The following is a 20816-nucleotide window of genomic DNA, read 5'->3' as shown; positions in this document are numbered from 1 at the left end:
GGGAGGAGGGGGGTAACGGTTCAGGCTGGTGGTTATGGTGTAATGGTGTGGGGGGGAGGAGGGGGGGTAATGGTTCAGGTGGTGGTGTAATGGTGTAGGGCAGGGATCCTCAAACTACGGCCCTCCAGCTGTTGCGGAACTAAACGCCCCATGAGGCATTGTATAACTCTGACATTCACAGACATGACTAGGCATGATGGGAATTGTAGTTCCTCAAAAACTGGAGGGCCGTAGTTTGAAGACCCCTGGTGTAGGGGATCTTGGCACACTTTGGGCCCCTTAGTACTAGTTGAGCATCGTATAAACCCCGCGGCCTACCTGAGTATTGTTGCTGACCATGTCCATCCCTTTATGACTACAGTGTCCCCATCTTCTGATGGCTCCTCCCAGCAGGATAATGCACCATGTCACAAAGCTCCAATCATCTCACCACTGGTTTCTTCACCATGACAATGAGGTCACTGTCCTCCAATGGCCTCCACACTCACCACATCTCATCCAATAGAGCACCTTTGGCATCATGGATGTGCAGCCGACAAATCTGCAGCAACTGCGTGAGGCCATCATGTCACTGTAGCAAGTTTTCCAGGCCTATGGCCTGATGTGGTTCTGCCATCAGTACCAGTAACCTCTCCAGCCCATGTGAGCTGTGACCCTGGGTGTGAGAACTGAAGCAGCGACAACTCCGGCATCTTTGTTTGTGGTTTTTATTGAATTTAAGGGGATGGGAGAAGGGAATGAGTGGGATACTCCTTTAGGCTCCAACTAATTACAATTGGGACTTTGCTTCTGGAAAATGCCCGTTGGCGCTTTCTTGACACCAGCCGGCGCCAGCCAACGCTCACTAACACTGAGAACACTCTGTAGAACAATGGAAGTTCTGAATCCTCAACTTTAATTCAGAAGATCCAGGACTGAGAACTGTAGAACTTCTGACACTGTTGTACTGCAAAAGTCACTGAATACTTTCCCCCGCCTTGCCTGGCTTGAGGTAGTATGATGTAAAATTCTGTATGGCTGTAACTTTAACTGACACTCTCTGTACAATTCAGGGCCCAACTGCAGGTGCCCCCTTTGACCTTGAACTCTTCAGGGTCCACTGACTCTGTACCCCCCTCTGTGGCTTCAGGGTCCTCAACCTAGGTACCCCCTTTACAGCTAGCTGACACTGGATCCCAGAACCTCTTCCGGAGTGGTCCCCTCTAACTTCAGGCAGACCCCCAGGGGCAATCCGCAGTATTTACGACCTGTGTAGGCTTTCCTAGGACTGGACCCATCTCGCTCTCCGCAGGCTCTTGGCACACCGGATCCCCTCAGCTCAAATAAGCATTCTCTGGATACTCAGGTGACACCCCGAGACATCCACTTTCCTCAGACAGGAGGAGAGATGGCCGCACTCTCCTTCCTGGGACTCTGCTCCCGCTAAAGACACCGTGCCACTTCCCCCCAAACTTATACACACTCCCAGAATCCTTTGAAGCATAATCTGCCTTCTGGGGTAGTTACAAGCTGGGATGTGTCCCCTGATTGGGCTTCCCACATTGCCCTATGAGAAACCTCTCACAGGAGCCAGTGGGGATACTTCTCCCCTCAGTGGGCACATCTGGAAGCCCAGACAACCTAGCTAAATAAATCCCAGCCCTGCTGTTAGGCAGACAAGGCCCACTATACATTTACCTAGCACCTACCTGTAGGGTGCTACATCACTATGGAGCAAAATCTCTGAGGAATGTTTCCAACACCTTGTTGGATCTATGCCACCAAGAATGAAGGCAGTTCTGAAGGCAAAAGGGGCTCCAACTCCAAAGTGGATGGTAAGTGTAGAATTGCTGAACTTTGCCTTTGCAGGTATGCCGGGGCAGCAAAAAGCTGTAGTTACGGGTAGGAATGTAGGGAAAGAAAATCCTGTTTATGTATGTTGGACTTTAAAATGTTCATTTGGCACTTTTCTTAAGTACATTTTTAAAACATTATCCTTGCCTGGTCTGAATTTACTGAAAGAGGTGTATTGCAAGTAACTGGCACACTTAATCCACAGAGTAGGTCTTGACACATTGGGGTGTGACGACATTGGTGTGGAGTCTAATAGTGTGAAGACACAGTGTCCTGGGGAAACTGAAGTTTTACAGCAGCCTGTCGATAGCGTTATAGGTGGAACAGCCTCTAGTAGAGAGGGAACTGTTGTCGGCACTCCTTCTGCCAGCAGTCTGTCTCCCAGGTTAACGGGAACCGATTTGCTCCGCAGAAGTTCCTACCATGTACAGAGATACGGAGGTTCAAGAGTTAAGTACACATGTGGAGCCCTCATAGAGTGCATGGTGAGGCCCACTCCACTACTGGGGAGTAGTGGTGGAAAGCACTGGACAGGTGTGATGTGAACAAGGCTCAAAATGTCCCACCTAAATGCAGACAACAAAGAAGGTGATCATTGTCATGGGGAACCAAGAGGTAACTGGAGAACAATTGCAGTGCCAGTGTACATATTGTACGCTTATCTGTAAGTGTAGAGGGCCGCCTTAAGGTCAAGTATTCTCCCACAGCAGCCTCCGCCTTGTCCCAGGGCATTGATGAAGACGGCACAAAGCAAAGATACCTCATGTGTAGTAAGGTGACCCTGTACAAGGTGCCTAGAGTTGCCCAGAAGAACCCACCCCAGACCTTTCATGTGACCCTTGCTTGGTGCCCCACGAGGAGGGAAACATGGTGAATGTGACAAACAACCTAGAGTGCCTAGTGTAGCCCAGGAGAACCCACCCCAGGGTAGGCCTTTCATGTGACCCTTGCTTGGCGCCCAATGAGAAGGGCAACATGGTGGATGTGACAAACAACCTAGCGTGCCTAACGTAGCCCAGAAGAACCCACCCCAGGTCAGGCCTTTCATGTGACCCTTGCTTGGCGCCCAACGAGGAGGGAAACACGGTGGACGTGACAAACAACCTAGAGTGCCTAGCGTAGCCCAGAAGAACCCACCCCAGGGTAGGCCTTTCATGTGACCCTTGCTTGGCACCCAACAAGGAGGGAAACATAGGGGACATGACAAACAACCTAGCGTGCCTAATGTAGCCCAGAAGAACCCACACCAGGTTAGGCCTATCATGTGACCCTTGCTTGGCGCCCAACGAGGAGGGAAACATGGAGGATGTGACAAACAACCTAGAGTACCTAGCGTAGCCCAGAAGAACCCACCCCAGGGTAGGCCTTTCATGTGAACCTTGCTTGGCGCCCAATGAGGAGGGCAACATGGTGGACGTTACAAACAACCTAGAGTGCCTAGCGTAGCCCAGAAGAGCCCATCCCAGGGTAGGCCTTTTATGTGACCCTTGCTTGGCACCGAACGAGAAGGGAAACATGGTGGACGTGACAAACAACCTAGCGTGCCTAGCATAGCCCAGAAGAACCCACACCAGGGTAGGCCTTTCACGTGACCCTTGCTTGGCACACAACGAGTAGGAAATATGGTGGACGTGACAAACAACCACCACCATACCTGCCTTACAACCAGTGTAGGCTGTAAAAGAGAATGCAGACCTGTGTGTTCTGTCCAGTAGGGATGTACAAATCATAAGAGCAACTGAATATATTTGGAAATCCTTCAGCAGGTAGGACTTTTTCCATATTTAAGTGTGACCTCTATATTTAGCTGTTTGCCTGGAGTTTGGTTTTAAGCAAACAAGCTGAGCAGTGTCAGTTTAAGGATTTGTAAATGCGATAGCAGTCTGAAAATAGAGGCTGTCACTTCCAATCACAGCTTGGTAAAGTGAACTATAGAGACAGCGGAGAGGGCTAAAAATGCTTTGAAATTAATCATGCTAATACGCGCAAAAGAAGTATGACAAGTTTTAATCCGAAGATGAATTCCTCCCTGATTTTTTTCCTTCAGATATTTATAACAATTTTACATTACAAATAGTCGAAGAATGGAATAAGATTAGCAACTGCCAAGGCAAATTAGCGCGGACATTTGTATAGATTCCGATGTTTATTTCCTCGCTGATGTTTGACATTTAATGGCAATAATCAACGCTTCCATTCTTGTCGCACCAATCAGCCGGCTTACAACAAAAAAACGTCTGGCTGATAGCGGGGAGCGGCTGGGCTCTTCCCTATTTATTTATTCCGAATTTTGTGTATTGGGTAGAACAATGGCCCCTTCCTCTCCGAGAGGATGAAGGGAGGATGATTGTCAACCAAACCGGAGTCATTTTGTGCAATTACACTGGAAACATTGGGAGGCGTCTCAGCTGTGGAAAGTGGAATCCCGACTTCGGAAAACCTCTGAAGGCTAAACTGGAGAAACTGGAGGATTTGTAAGGAAAATTAAAAAGATACAAATGGCGGCTGCCTTATGTTTTCAAGGTTACAAATTTAAGGATAGGGCTGGTTTTTATGGATGAGCAAAATTAAGAGTTTTCATATCCTCAAAAATTTTGGCAAAATGTAACCATTTTTTGAGAAATGTTTTGGAGGTTATGGGGAATTCCAAGTTCAAGAACATTAATCAATCATAACATTATGAACACTGACAGGTAAAATGAATAACATGGATTATCTTGTTACAATGGCATCTGAAAGTCTGTGAGACACATCAGGCCACAAGTGAACATGTTGTCCCGGAAGAAGATGTGTTAAAAGGAGAAAAAATGTTCATCACAGTTTGTGGTGTATGGGAAATACTAGCGGAGATTCTGAAAGTCCTGGCAGGGATGCTACGGGCACAATTGGGTGTACTGGCATGGATTCTGGAAGTCCTGGCAGGGATGCTACATGCACCATTGGGAGGACTGACAGGGATTCTGGAAGTCCAGGCAGGGATTCCACAAGCACCACTGGGAGGACTGACAGGGATCCTGGAAGTCCGGGCAGGGATTCTGCATACACTATTGGGAGTACTCACAGGGATTCTGGAAGTCCAGGCAGGAATTTTACAAGCACCACTGGGGGGACTGACAGGGATCCTGGAAGTCCAGGCAGGGATTCTGCAATCATCATTGGGAGGACTGGTAGGGATCCTGGAAGTCCAGGCGGGGATTCTACAAGCACCACTGGGAATCTTGGCGGTCCTGGAAGGGATTTTATGAGCAGCATGGGAAGTCCTCTCAGGGATTCTAAGAGTAAGAGTTTTAGTAGTCCTAGCAAGAATGATACAATCGCCATCGGAAGTACTAGCAGAGATGCTGGAAGTGCTGCCAGGGATTCTGCGAGCACCATTGGCAGTACTGTCAGAGATTCTGGAAGACCTAGCAGGAATTTTTGAATTCCAGACAGGGATGCTGCAAGCACAGTTGGAAGTACTATTAAGGATTCTGGAAGTAATAGCAGTGATGCTGTGAGCACCCTGGCAGAGGTTCTGGAAGTCCTGGTAGTGCTGGCAGGGATATTGGAATTCCAGGCAGGCATCCTGTGAGCAGCATTGGAAATACTAGCAGAGATTCTGGAAGTCCTGGCAGAATTGCTACAAGCACCATTGGGAGAACTGGCGGGCATTCCAGAAATCTAGGCACGGATGCTGCGAGAACCATTGGGAGTACTGGCAGAGATTCTGGAAGTCACATTAGGGATGCTGCGAGCACCATTGGAAGTAGTGGTAGAGATTCTGGAAGTCACATTAGGGATGCTGCGAGCACCATTGGGAGTAGTGGTCGAGATTCTGGAAGTCACATTAGGGATGCTGTGAGAACCATTGTGAGTACAGGCAGAGATTCTGGAAGTCCTGGCAGGAATGCTATGAACACCATTGGGGGAACTGGTGGGAATTCTGGAAGTCTAGGCAGGAATGCTGCGAGCACCATTGGGAATACTGGCAGAGATTCTGGAAGTCACAGTAGAGATGCTGCGAGCACCATTGGGAGTACTGGCAGAGATTTTGTAAGTCACAGTAGGGATGCTGCGAGCACCATTGGGAGTACTGGCAGAGATTCTGGAAGTCACAGTAGGGATGCTGCGAGCACCATTGGGAGTAGTGGTGGAGATTCTTGAAGTCCTGTCAGGAATGCTGCAAGCACCATTGGGAGTACTGGCAGAGATTCTGGAGGTCACATTAGGGATGCTGTGAGCACCATTGGGAGTAGTGGTGGAGATTCTTGAAGTCCTGTCAGGAATGCTGCAAGCACCATTGGGAGTGCTGGCAGAGATTCTGGAGGTCACATTAGGGATGCTGTGAGCACCATTGGGAGTAGTGGTGGAGATTCTTGAAGTCCTGTCAGGAATGCTGCAAGCACCATTGGGAGTAGTGGTAGAGATTCTGGAAGTCACATTAGGAATGCTGCGAGCACCATTGGGAGTAGTGGTAGAGATTCTGGAAGTCACATCAGGGATGCTGTGAGCACCATTGTAAGTACTGGCAGAGATTCTGGAAGGGACGGTAGGGATGCTGTGAGCACCATTGGGAGTACTGGCAGAGATTCTGGAATTCCAGACAGGGATGATGCTTGGGAGTACTTACAGAAAGTCTGAAATTCCTTGCAGAGATTTTGGAAGTCCAGGCAGGGATTCTGTAAGCACCACTGGAGGTACTAGCAGAAATCTTGGACATGGAGGTCTTGGGACTCCTGGAAATGCAGATATGGGAGGTAAGACATGCTCATTGCAGGCACACGGAAAGGTGAACAGGAACACCCAATTCTCCCAGGTGGACAGGAACAGTCAGGAATTATGACCGAGACATCGCATGGATGAAGCATCCAGTACATATAAGAAGCCAGGAGCTAAGCCCACCAGGGTCAATCTATAACAAAAATTATCACCTTTTTGGGTAAGCTGAACCTTTATGGATTTCCTAGGCAATTATACAGTAGATCATCATTCTCTTCATATAATATGGAATTATGGCTGAGCATTGGTAAAGTCATGGAATTTATATCCATATACTGTATTTTCTATTTATATAAGGGGATTTATTTTCCAGCTTATTTTACTGTATTTCATGTCTAATACGTCTGAAAATTCTCCCTCTGAAAGAGATTTCTATTATATCCGCTCTGCGTGTCGTGGCCTTTTACATTTACAAGTGTAATTCTGCATGTAAATACCGCCGGCAGTACATGCATGTGGAGTGTGCGGTTATTTCATCCCTTATCTGCGGCAGAAGTCATCTAATAATAAGCGGCGTGATAAGGGGAGATCAGTGACAAATAGAAGCATTTACAACATAATGCAGCTACTTTGAAATGCTGCTCGCCTGACATTTCAGGGCTCAGCAATATTCTTTCTGTTCACCAGATGAATTTAGCCAATTTGTTATATGTGACAGTAACTAAAGGCGTGCAATATGGAGTCTGTGCCGCTTCCGTGCGGCGGACGGTATCAGATAAGCAGGGAAATGATGTTCTCTCTTTCACAGCAGTTACCGGAAAATATTCAGATCCTGCAATTTGAAGGATTTTTTATTTACACGTTCAGAGTGATCTATTCACTTCTATAGTGGGGATGAGCCAGACCTCACCAATGGAGAGTCGTAGATCGCAGCATCGGAGGAAGGTAAAGCTGAACTTCGAGCAGATTTAAAAGACACACGTTAAAGTGTGTGGCGCCCTCCTAGGTAGGTGCTAGGAAAAAGAATAGTTTGCTCTGCCTGCTTTACCCTAATCTATAGTTATGCCTGTTGCATGTGCCCAGTGGGTGATTCATCTGGGCTGAGGGAGTGTCCCCACTGCATCCAATAGGGGAGCCTGTTGGACAGTAGAGGAAACCCAGCCAGTGACACACAGGCATTTGTGGCTGTCCCAGTGGGTTGGCACAAGAGTGGTGCATCCTGGGATACGTCATAAAAGCCAGGGGCACATGTGACAGGGTGTCTTTGGGCTGGAAGCCAGGTCCCAGGAGGAGGGTGATGGCTGTCTCTCCTCCTGTCTGCATGGAAGGTGGTCACAGGCAGTCGGCCTGGTGAGATAGATTGTCGTGCTGAGCCAGGAGGTCCAGGAAGCTGACAAGTGGAGTCGAAAGCAGAGCGGCCTTAGGAAAAACAGTGTCTGTGAGTACCAGGGAGCCTGCCAGGGGTCTGCCTAGGAAGGGGACCACTCCAGTAGGGTGTCAGTGGACAGAAGGTCAGCGCACACAATCAGTGAGAAAGGGGGTGCCAAGTTTAACCCTGAACAGTAGCCTAAATGAGAGTTCATATTCTTTATCTTCACTTCTCTGGCAAGGTGAAGCAGCAGCCTTGCCGAATTCTACAGTCAGTTGTCCTCAGGAATTGTGCATAGTTCAAGTTGGAGTATCGCACTCATCCCTTCTCCCATTCAAGTGCCAATAAAAACATAAAAAAACAAATCCCCTGAACTGTTCATTGTCTGAGTGTAACGCTCCTGCGTTTTACGTATGATGTGGATTTTCAGCTGCAGAAATATTCCACTTCAGTAGTCATGTAGAGAAACGCTGAGACACCATTCCCAACTCTCAATGACACATCATGTGTGGATGATCCCAATTCAGCAAGTAAATACACACACTCAATAAGATGTTTCCTAGAGTGACTTATGTATATAGTAACACAGTGATGATAGGCTGAAGAGACAGGTTGGGTAGAGATGGTAGATGACAGACACTTGAAAGGAAATGTTCTTGAAAGTAAGATAGTAGCAGATGGGATGCAGATAGGTTTTAGCAATCATGTATGGTAGTAGATGACAGAGTAGCAGGTGGACATACAAGAGAGATCAACCCAGTGCAAGAACAGGTGGTAGTAGGCTCAAGAGCTAGCAATCTTAGACAATGCAGATGTAGTAATAGTCCTTAGTATGCAGAGCTAGATAGTGTAAGCTTTAGTATAAAGGTTATAGAGGTTTCCCCTGTGGGGTACTTATCACTAATAGCAATGTAGCAGAGGAGAGGTTCAGCAAGAGCGGATGATCCGGTAGCGGGATACAGGGATCAGCGCAGCGTGGTTCCGACAGCGAGGTATGCTTGCAAGCATGTGAGCTTCAAGACAGGTTAGCATCAAGGCACAAAGCAGTTTGAACGAACCCATGTGAGTGAGAGCCGGCGATCTAAATAGCCATCCAGTCCGGCGCTCAGTGATGACAGCATCAGTCTTAAAGGTGTATGCGCACCTTACCAAAAGAGAATGGTGGGGCGCATACACTTATGAAATAGTAATTAGGGTACCCAAAGGTACCAGAACATTACACTGAGCCAGGTATTTAAAGAGATAGGTTTCTACAGACTGTGGCTACGGGTAACCCAGGGGAATCCAAGAAGTGTAATTCTCAGCAGCTTCCTAGGGGGCAGTGCTACAAGTATATCTAAAGCAAGAATGTCTTTGTTTTTTTTTTTGAATAGTGTAAGGAGTGGTTAGACCGCATGGGTCAAATACAAGGCCCGTGGGCTGAATCCGGCCTGCAAGGACATTTTATATTCAAAGACAAAGGAGGTGTGTGTGTGTGTGGGGGGGGGGGGGTGTAAAGAGCTGCTCCATCCTTTAGCAATTTAGAAATAAAAAAAGGTATTTCCCATGAGATTTTGTTGCAGCAATTATGATACAAAGTATGTTTTTTTTATAAAAGTGAAAAAGTTTATTGATACAAAATAAGATTGTCCTGGTCTATACATTCCAAATCCTAGTCTCATGTACAGTGCGTTCTCATACAGAGGCAGAGATAACATGTGCTGTGTCTATTGTATAGCCACTAATTGTTACCCAACGCGTTTCGACTAAATATAGTCTTCTTCAGGGAACAATAAGGCGGGAACAGACCTGAATCAGTGAGAAATAACAGAACAGAAAATATACAGGTTCTGCAAAATTAGGAATACGTTACAATATTCATACATTATAGTTTTAACAACTTACACTTATATAAGTGACCTGGTATAGGATCAAGAACAGTAGTTGCAGTGCGTCTTAAGGGTCCCAATATGGGGGTCAACTCAAGGACTCACAGAGGATCAAAGGTAGTCAGAAGGAGGAAATCGCATCAAAGTCCACCATGTTTATGATGCCTCCTTCTGACTACCTTTCATCCTCTGACTACCTCCCTACTGGGACCTTTGAGACGCACTATTGTTTTTTTTTTTGAATAGTGTAAGGAGGGGTTAGACCGCATGCGTCAAATACAAGGCCCAAGGGCCAAATCCGGCCTGCAAGGACATTTTATATTCAAAGACAAAGGCAGTGAGTGTGTGTGTGTGTGTGGGGGGGGGGGGGGGGGTAAAGAGCTGCTCCATCCCTTAGCAATTTAGAAATAATTTGTTGCAGCAATTATGATACAAAGTATGTTTTTTTTTATAAAAGTGAAAAAGTTTATTGTTCCAAACTAAAATTGTCCTGATCTATACATTCCAAATCCTAGTCTGTTGTACAGTGTGTTCTCATACAGAGGCAGAGATAGCATGTACTGTGTCTATTGTATAGCCACTAATTGTTACCCAACGTGTTTCGACTAAATATAGTCTTCTTCAGGGAACAATAAGGTGGGAACAGACCTGAATCAGTGAGAAAGAACAGAACGGCAAATATACAGGTTCCGCAAAATTAGGAATACGTTACAATATTCATACATTATAGTTTTAACAACTTACACTTACATAAGTGACCTGGTATAGGACCAAGAACAATAGCTGCAGAGCGTCTCAAGGGTCCTAGTATGGAGGTCAACTAGAGGACCCACAGAGGATCAAAGGTAGTCAGAAGGAGGCAACTGCATCAAAGTCCACCATGTTTCTGATATAACCATAGTCAGAAGGAGGCAATCGCATCAAAGTGCACCATGTTTATGATATAACCATAGTCAGAAGGAGGCAATCGCATCAAAGTCCACCATGTTTATGATATAACCATAGTCAGAAGGAGGCAATTGCATCAAAGTCCACCACATTTATGATATAAACATGGTGGACTTTGATTCGATTGCCTCCTTCTGACTACCTTCGATCCTCTGACTACCTCCATACTTGGACTCTTGAGACGCACTGCAGCTATTGCTTTTCTTTTTTTGAATAGTGTAAGGAGGGGTTAGACCGCATGGGTCAAACACAAGACCCGCGGGCCAAATCCAGCCTGCAAGGACATTTTATATTCAAAGACAAAGGAGGTGTGTGTGTGTGTGTGTGTGTTGGGGGGGGGGGGGTTAAAGAGCTGCTCCATCCTTTAGTAATTTAGAAACAAAAAAAAGGTATCTCCTATGGGATTCTGTTGCAGCAATTATGATACAAAGTATTTTTTTTTTTAACCAAAATAAAAAATTGTCCTGGTCTATACATTCCACATCCTAGTTTGTTTACAGTGTGTTCTCTTACAGAGACAAAGATAGCATGTACTGTGTCTATTGTATAGCCACTAATTGTTAACCAACGCGTTTCGACTAAATATAGTCTTCTTCAGGGTACAATAAGGCGGGAACAGACCTGAATTGGTGAGAAAGAACAGAACAGCAAATATACAGGTTTCGCAAAATTAGGAATACGTTACAATATTCATACATTATAGTTTTAACAACTTACACTTATATAAGTGACCTGGTATAGGACCAAGAACAGTAGCTGCAGTGCGTCTCAATGGTCCCAATATGGAGGTCAACTCAAGGACCCGCAGAGGATCAAAGGTAGTCAGAAGGAGGAAAGTCCACCATGTCTATGATATAAACATGGTGGACTTTGATGCGATTGCCTCCTTCTGACTATGTTTATATCATAAACATGGTGGACTTTAAGGCGATTGCATCCTTCTGGCTATGTTTATATTATAAACATGACTGCGATGGCTGCCAGGACCTGCGATCGTTCGTCGGATTGACAGAACGGCGGTCTGCCTAAGTAAACAAGGCAGACCGCCATTCTGTCACAGAGGAAAAGAAAGCTTTTGTGTTCCAGATAAGAAGAAACACTGATCTCTCTTTTCCTCTAGTAAATCCACTCCCCCTACAGTTAGAAAGCACTCCCTAGGAGCAAACTCCACCCCTTGATCACCCCTAGTGTTAACCCCTTCCCTGCCAGTGTCATTTATAAGGTGACAGTGCATATTTTTAGCTTTAATCACTGTATTGGTCTCACTGGTCCCCAAAAAGTGCCACAATGTTGCAAAAATCGCTGATCGCCACCGTTACTAATAAAAACAATAAAAAAATTAAAAAGTCTCATAGTTTGTAGCCGCTATAACTTTTGCAAAAAACAAATCAATATACACTTATTGGGATTTTTTTTTACCAAAAATATGTAGCAGAATACAAATTGGCCTAAATTGATAAAATATTTTACTTTTTTACATTTTTTTATTGGGAACGTTTTATAGCAGAAAGTAAAAAATATATTTTTTTCTAAATTGTGGTTCTTTTTTTGTTTATAGCGTATAAAAAGAAAAAAAAACTGCAGAGGTGATCAAATACCACCAACAGACAGCTCTATTCGTGGGGAAAAATTGTATTTGGGTACAGCATTGCAGAACTGCACAATTGTCAATTAAAGCAACGCAGTGCCGTATCACAAAAAAATGGCCTGGTCCTTAATGGGGTAAAACCTTCTGGTCCTCAAGTTGTTAAGGAGCAGTTCAACCGACTCCTCTTTCCTTGTAGTATTGCACAGTGCCGCCTCTAGGGGTAAGGAATATCTGCATCAGCCTACAAGTGCAGGGCCAATATTTGTAGCATGGGGTGTGGGAACTTTTACTTTTTAACCACTTGAGCTCTGGAAGGTTTTACCCCCTTCATGACCAGGACATTTTTTGCCATCAGGCCATTAGCATGGACAGGGTGCACACCATCGTCCGCGAAGATTTGGGTAAGTGGAAAATCTGTTCCTTGTTTGAGTCGCACAAGCTGACTTACGAACAGAAACCAAAACAGATGGAACCCTCTGGAGATTATAATACCATGTGTGATTAGGATCCATCCTCTCTGCCATCCATCGTTACAGGGGATGAGACCTTGGATGAGACCTGGTGCTACCAGTTCCATCCAGAATCCAAGCAACAATCCATGAAATGGCGTTCACCGCCTTCCCCACAACCCAAAAATTCCCTGCCTTAAGATCGCCACGTAAGGCGCGTTTTGCGGACGTGGCTGAAATCCAAGAATGTGTGATCGATTCCTGAAAAGACCTTTGCTGACAGTTTCCAGAAGCTTTATGAGCGTTGCCAAAAGTGTGTTGTGAAGAATGGCGATTATTTTGAAGGCCAATAAAGTAATTTGTTTGTGTGACGGAACCGCAACCCACACTGTGTTTGTGGGCTTCTGTCAGTATACGGCTTCCTCCAGTCTTGAACATAGATATCAGATATTCTAGCCGCCCCCATACAAAACTAGATGGAGCTTAGCTTGTAGGGAACTGGAACCTTCCCCTTTATTGAACAGTCTCACACAATTATACACACATGAGGACATCCCCCTCCTGATCAAATTACCCCACCAGGTCATGTGCCTGATTACATTATCATATGCAGATGAAATTGTATACAGAAATAGAATTAACATATCTAAGGAACAACCAACACAAACCGTATACTATTTCCACTCAGCAACTAACAGATGACAGTGATCCAATCAACTTGAGCCAATTAACTAGCAGACTGCCGCCCTCAAGCTCATGAAATACAATACACATTATCTTAAGTGTAAACACAGAACCCACAGTAGACAATAGGTGAGTAAATCAGCATATTCAGTGATGTGTGGAAGACAGGTGGTTGAGCTGATGATATTAGCATCTGCTATGAGTCTGACTGTGTGAAGCAGTCTTCATATGTTTCTTGAGATATTTGTTTGATAAATGTCAAAATTCCAAACCATATTCTCAGTGTCCATTAGGTACCTTTCACTCCTCGTGACAGTGTGTGCCGTCACAGTTTGTATCTTCTGTTTTGTTTTCTGATACCATTCACCCAACTTTTTAGACGCACCTTGCACTTGGGGGCTAGGAATATGCATGCATCATACATACTAGGGGGAGTAGAACTGGGGGAATCCATAGCCGAGAAGGATTTGGGGGAATCCATAGCGGAGAAGGATCTGGGGGAATCCATAGCGAAGGATTTGGGGGAATCCATAGCGGAGAAGGATCTGGGGGAATCCATAGCAGGGAAGGATCTGGGGGAATCCATAGCGGAGAAGGATCTGGGAAATCCATAGCGGAGAAGGATCTGGGGGGAATCCATAGTGGAGAAGGATCTGGGGGAATCCATAGCAGAGAAGGATCTGGGGGAATCCATAGTGGAGAAGGATCTGGGGGAATCCATAGCGGAGAAGGATCTGGTGGAATCCATAATGGAGAAGGATCTGGGAGGAATCCATAGCGGAGAAGGATCTGGCGGGAATCCATAGCGGAGAAGGATCTGGGGGAATCCATAGTGGAGAAGGATCTGGGGGAATGCATAGCAGAGAAGGATCTGGGGGAATCCATAATGGAGAAGGATCTGGGAGGAATCCATAGCGGAGAAGGATCTGGCGGGAATCCATAGCAGAGAAGGATCTGGGGGAATCCATAGTGGAGAAGGATCTGGGGGAATGCATAGCGGAGAAGGATCTGGGGGTTCTGGTAGATCATAAGCTTAATAATAGCATGCAATGCCAAGCTGCTGTTTCCAAAGCAAGCAAAGTCCTTTCTTGTATAAGAGAGGCATGGACTCCAGAGAGAGAGATATCATCTGTACAAATCATTAGTAAGACCTCACCTGGAATATGCAGTTCAGATTTGGGCTCCAATTCTCAAAAAGTGCAGAGAAGGGCAACCAAACTGATAAGAGGCATGGAAGAGCTCAGCTATGAGGAGAGATTAGAGGAACTGAATTTATTCTCTCTTGAGAAGAGGAGATTAAGGGGGATATGATCTCCATGTATAAATACATAAGGGGGGGATATGATCTCCATGTATAAATACATAAGGGGGGATATGATCACCATGTATAAGTACATAAGGGGGGATATGATCTCCATGTATAAATACATAAGGGGGATATGATCACCATGTATAAATACATAAGGGGGGATATGATCACCATGTATAAATACATAAGGGGGGATATGATCTCCATGTATAAATACATAAGGGGGGGATATGATCTCCATGTATAAATACATAAGGGGGGATATGATCACCATGTATAAATACATAAGGGGGGATATGATCTCCATGTATAAATACATAAGGGGGGATATGATCACCATGTATAAATACATAAGGGGGGATATGATCACCATGTATAAATACATAAGGGGGGGGGTATGATCTCCATGTATAAATACATAAGGGGGGATATGATCACCATGTATAAATACATAAGGGGGGATATTATCTCCATGTATAAATACATAAGGGGGGATATGATCTCCATGTATAAATACATAGGGGGGATATGATCTCCATGTATAAATACATAGGGGGGATATGATCTCCATGTATAAATACATAAGGGGGGATATGATCTCCATGTATAAATACATAAGGGGGGATATGATCTCCATGTATAAATACATAAGGGGTCCATATAGTGAACTTGATGTTGAGTTATTCACTTTAAGGTCATCACAGAGGAGAAGGGGGCGCTCTATATGTCTAGAGGAAAAGAGATTTTGTCTACAAATATGGAAAGGTTTCTTCCCAGTAAGAGCTGTGAAAATGTGGATTAGACTCCCTCCAGAGGTGGTTCTGGTCAGTAGATTGCTTTAAACAGTTCTGGACCGGAAGGATTTGCCCCCTTAATGACCAGGCCATTTTTTGTGATTCGGCACTGCGTTACTTTAACTGACAATTGTGTGGTTGTGCGATTGATGTCCTTTTTTTCCCACAAATAGAGCTTTCTTTTGGTGGTATTTGATCACCTGTGTGATTTTTTTTTTTTTTTTTTTTTTTTGTGCTATGAACAAAAGGGGAAAGTTTATGTAATTTTTATTTATTTATTTTACTAGTAACGGCGGTGCTGTACGATTTATAGGGGGACTGCAACATTGCGGCGGACAGATCAGACCCCTGACTGACATTTTCAACACTTTTGTGGGGACTAGTGACATCAGTACTACAAATATGCACTGTTACTGTATTAATGGCACTGGCAGGGAAGGGGTTAACCCAGGGGGCAATCCAAGGGTTAAATGTGTCCCTAGGGGGTGCTTTCTAGCTGTGTGGGGATGGGCTTGCTGCATGAACACAGAGACCTGTGTTCCTAAATAATCCCTGGGTTCATTGCTGACAGAACGGCGGTCTGCCGCGTTTACAATGGCAGACCGCCGTTCTGTCTCCACAGGGAGCAATCACGAGTGCCTGGTGGAAATCGCGACCACCAGAACCACTGATTGACACCCCCTGTGGCGAATGTGCGCCACTAGCGGTCCCGCGATGCGACCTACAATTAGGTTGTTTCGCGGGACAGAGCCGACCTGCTCCTGTATATGTACTGCTGGCGGTCAGCAAGTGGTTAAAAAAAGAAAAAAAAAAATCTAGCCAATTGCAAAAAAAAGCCAACCTCACAAAGCGTATTTGACGGCTGCATTCAGCGGATCCCCCATGGAGCGAAGATTTCAGCATTCATTTAATTCTGCATAAAAATGAATTGCACGCAGATGATTGCTTGGATAATAATAAACAGAATATCGCACTTTGTTTCCACGTCCGTGTGAATGTTCCAAATGTTATTTGTCGTTTCAGACAACACCTGCTTTCTCTATAACACTGCACAGTTCAAACGGGCAGCAATCAAACCTCTCCGAATCGCGGCTCAACTCTTCGGCGCCAGACAGCTGGCAAACAACCGCCATCGCATCTTGTAAATAATTCACAAAAAAAATAGGGACAAGAACACGAAGGTTCAATGAAACTTTAAACAATGACATTGTTGGCTATTAAGCGGCAGCCGAAAACATCTGTGCGATTGCAGAACGCATAAATCCCATGGAATCCATTCATATGTAATTCTGTTTACCCCGCGCCCGACGATTTTTACTGAAAGATTACAATGCAGGCAAAAAAAAAAAAATGACCATATGGGTAACTGCCGAATAAAAACCACTTGCCAGAGTTTTCTTTTCACAGTTGAATGTCACTGAAAGCGTTCCAGAAGCTCGCGCCGTTGTTTTTCTCTCTCTGAAAGTCTGCTCCAAAAATGCGATGGGAAGGACAAAACCGCCATTAACTCCGAGGTGATGGATTACTTATGAGATGAAGCAGATGGACAGACGGAACGCGGCGGAAACAAAGAAGGCGGACATGGCGGAATGTTTTCAAAAAGTTGTCACAGAGAGCGCAAAATTACGGTTAGGAATATCAATCTTGTAGGATCACCAGCAGGGACAATGATGACCTAAATACACTGCCTGGCCAAAAATAAAGTCACCACCAAAAAAAGAAAGGTCACACTCTCTAATATTTGGTGGCTTTGATCACGGCTCACATTCGCTGTGGCATTGTTCCGATAAGCTTCTGCAATGTCACAAGATTTATTTCCATCCAGTGTTACATTCATTTTTCACCAAGATCTTGTATTGATGATGGGAGAGTGGGAAGATCTTGTATTGATGATGGGAGAGTGGGAAGATCTTGTATTGATGATGGGAGAGTGGGAAGATCTTGTATTGATGATGGGAGAGTGGGAAGATCTTGTATTGATGATGGGAGAATCGGAAGATCTTGTGTTGATGATGGGAGAGTGGGAAGATCTTGTATTGATGATGGGAGAATCAGAAGATCTTGTGTTGATGATGGGAGAGTGGGAAGATCTTGTATTGATGATGGGAGAATCGGAAGATCTTGTGTTGATGATGGGAGAATCGGAAGATCTTGTGTTGATGATGGGAGAGTGGGAAGATCTTGTATTGATGATGGGAGAGTGGGAAGGTCTTGTATTGATGATGGGAGAGTGGGAAGATCTTGTATTGATGATGGGAGAGTGGGAAGATCTTGTATTGATGATGGGAGAGTGGGAAGATCTTGTATTGATGATGGGAGAGTCGGAAGATCTTGTATTGATGATGGGAGAGTGGGAAGATCATGTATTGATGATGGGAGAGTAGGAAGATCTTGTATTGATGATGGGAGAGTGGGAAGATCTTGTATTGATGATGGGAGAGTGGGAAGATCTTGTATTGATGATGGGAGAGTGGGAAGATCTTGTATTGATGATGGGAGAGTGGGAAGATCTTGTATTGATGATGGGAGAGTGAGAAGATCTTGTATTGATGACGAGAGAGTGGGAAGATCTTGTATTGATGACGGGAGAGTGGGAAGATCTTGTATTGATGACAGGAGAGTGGGAAGATCTTGTATTGATGACGGGAGAGTGGGAAGATCTTATATTGATGATGGGAGAGTGGGAAGATCTTGTATTGATGATGGGAGAGTGGGAAGATCTTGTATTGATAGGAGAGTGAGAAGATCTTGTATTGATGATGGGAGAGTCGGAAGATCTTGTATTGATGATGGGAGAGTGGGAAGATCATGTATTGATGATGGGAGAGTAGGAAGATCTTGTATTGATGATGGGAGAGTGGGAAGATCTTGTATTGATGATGGGAGAGTGGGAAGATCTTGTATTGATGATGGGAGAGTGGGAAGATCTTGTATTGATGATGGGAGAGTGGGAAGATCTTGTATTGATGATGGGAGAGTGGGAAGATCTTGTATTGATGATGGGAGAGTGAGAAGATCTTGTATTGATGATGGGAGAGTGGGAAGATCTTGTATTGATGACAGGAGAGTGGGAAGATCTTGTATTGATGACGGGAGAGTGGGAAGATCTTATATTGATGATGGGAGAGTGGGAAGATCTTGTATTGATGATGGGAGAGTGGGAAGATCTTGTATTGATAGGAGAGTGAGAAGATCTTGTATTGATGATGGGAGAGTCGGAAGATCTTGTATTGATGATGGGAGAGTGGGAAGATCATGTATTGATGATGGGAGAGTGGGAAGATCTTGTATTGATGATGGGAGAGTGAGAAGATCTTGTATTGATGATGGGAGAGTCGGAAGATCTTGTATTGATGATGGGAGAGTGGGAAGATCATATATTGATTATGGGAGAGTGGGAAGATCTTGTATTGATGATGGGGGAGTCGGAGCACTGCGCAAAGCCTTCTCCCGCACATCCCAAAGATTCTCAATGGGGGTTAGTTCTGGAATCTGTGGTGGCCAATCCATGTGTGAAAATGATGTCTCATGCTCCCTGAACCACTCTTTCACAATTTGAGCCCCGATGAATCCTGGCATTGCCATCAGGGAAGAAAAAATCCATTGATGGAATAACCTGCTCATTCAGTATATTCAGGTATTCAGCTGACCTCATTCTTTGGGCACATCCAGTAATATCCAATAGGAGAGTCACTGCATGCTTAGTTTAGTTAGTTGCTCAGTTAATTCCAGGTGGTGACATTTTTTTTGGCCAGGTAGTGTATACCACTACATCACTACCACACCCCTACCATATCACTACTGTATCACTGCCACTTTTACACCACTACTATATCACTACTGCACCCCTACTATATCAGTACCACAGCACTACTATATCACCACTATACCCCTACTATATCACCACCATACCGCTACTATATCACCACCATACCTCTACTATATCACTACCATACCTCTACTATATCACTACCACACCTCTACTATATCACTACCACAGCACTACTATATCACTACCACACCACTACTATATCACCACTATACCCCTACTATATCACCACCATACCGCTACTATATCACCACCATACCTCTACTATATCACTACCACACCTCTACTATATCACTACCACACCACTACTATATCACCACTATACCCCTACTATATCACCACCATACCGCTACTATATCACCACCATACCGCTACTATATCACTACCACACCTCTACTATATTACCACCATACCCCTACTAATTCACCTCTATTCCCCTACTATATCACCACCATACCCCTACTATATCACTACCACACCACTACTATATTACCACCATACCCCTACTAATTCACCTCTATTCCCCTACTATATCACCACCATACCCCTACTATATCACTACCACACCACTACTATATCACCACCATACCCCTACTAATTCATTACTATTCCCCTACTATATCACCACCATACCCCTACTATATCACTACCACACCACTACTATATCACCACCATACCTCTACTATATCACTACCACACCACTACTATATTACCACCTTACCCCTACTAATTCACCACTATTCCCCTACTATATCCCCTACTATGTCACCACCACACCGCTACTATATCACTACTATACCCCTACTAATTCACCTCCATACCCCTACTATATCACCACTATACCCCTACTAATTCATTACTATTCCCCTACTATATCACCACCATTCCCCTACTATATCACTACCACACCACTACTATATCACCACTATACCCCTACTAATTCACCTCTATACCCCTACTATATCACCACCATACCCCTACTATATCACCACTATACCCATACTATATTACTACCACACCACTACTATATCACCACTATACCCCTACTATATCACTACCTCACCACTACTACACCCCTACTATATCACTACTACACCCCTACTGCACTGCCTGGCCAAAAAAAGAGTCGCGACAAAAAGAAAAGATCACACACGTTGGACTGCCTTTAGTTTTGATTACAGTCGGTCCACTGCGCAAAGCCTTCTCCAGCACATCCCCAAGATTCTCAATGGGGGTAAGTTCTGGACTCTGTGGTGGCCAATCCATGTGTGACAATGATGTCTCATGCTCCCTGAACCACTCTTTCACAATTTGAGCCCGATGAATCCTGGCATTGTCATCTTGGAATATTCCCGTGCCATCAGCAAAGAAAAAATCTATTGATGGAATAACCTGGTCATTCCGAATATTCAGGTAGTCAGCTGACCTGATTCTTTGGGCACATGAA

This window comes from Pelophylax lessonae (genome assembly GCF_965119305.1).
Source record: "Pelophylax lessonae genome assembly, chromosome: 12".
Lineage (NCBI taxonomy): Eukaryota > Metazoa > Chordata > Amphibia > Anura > Ranidae > Pelophylax > Pelophylax lessonae.
This window is presented reverse-complemented; position numbering follows the sequence as displayed.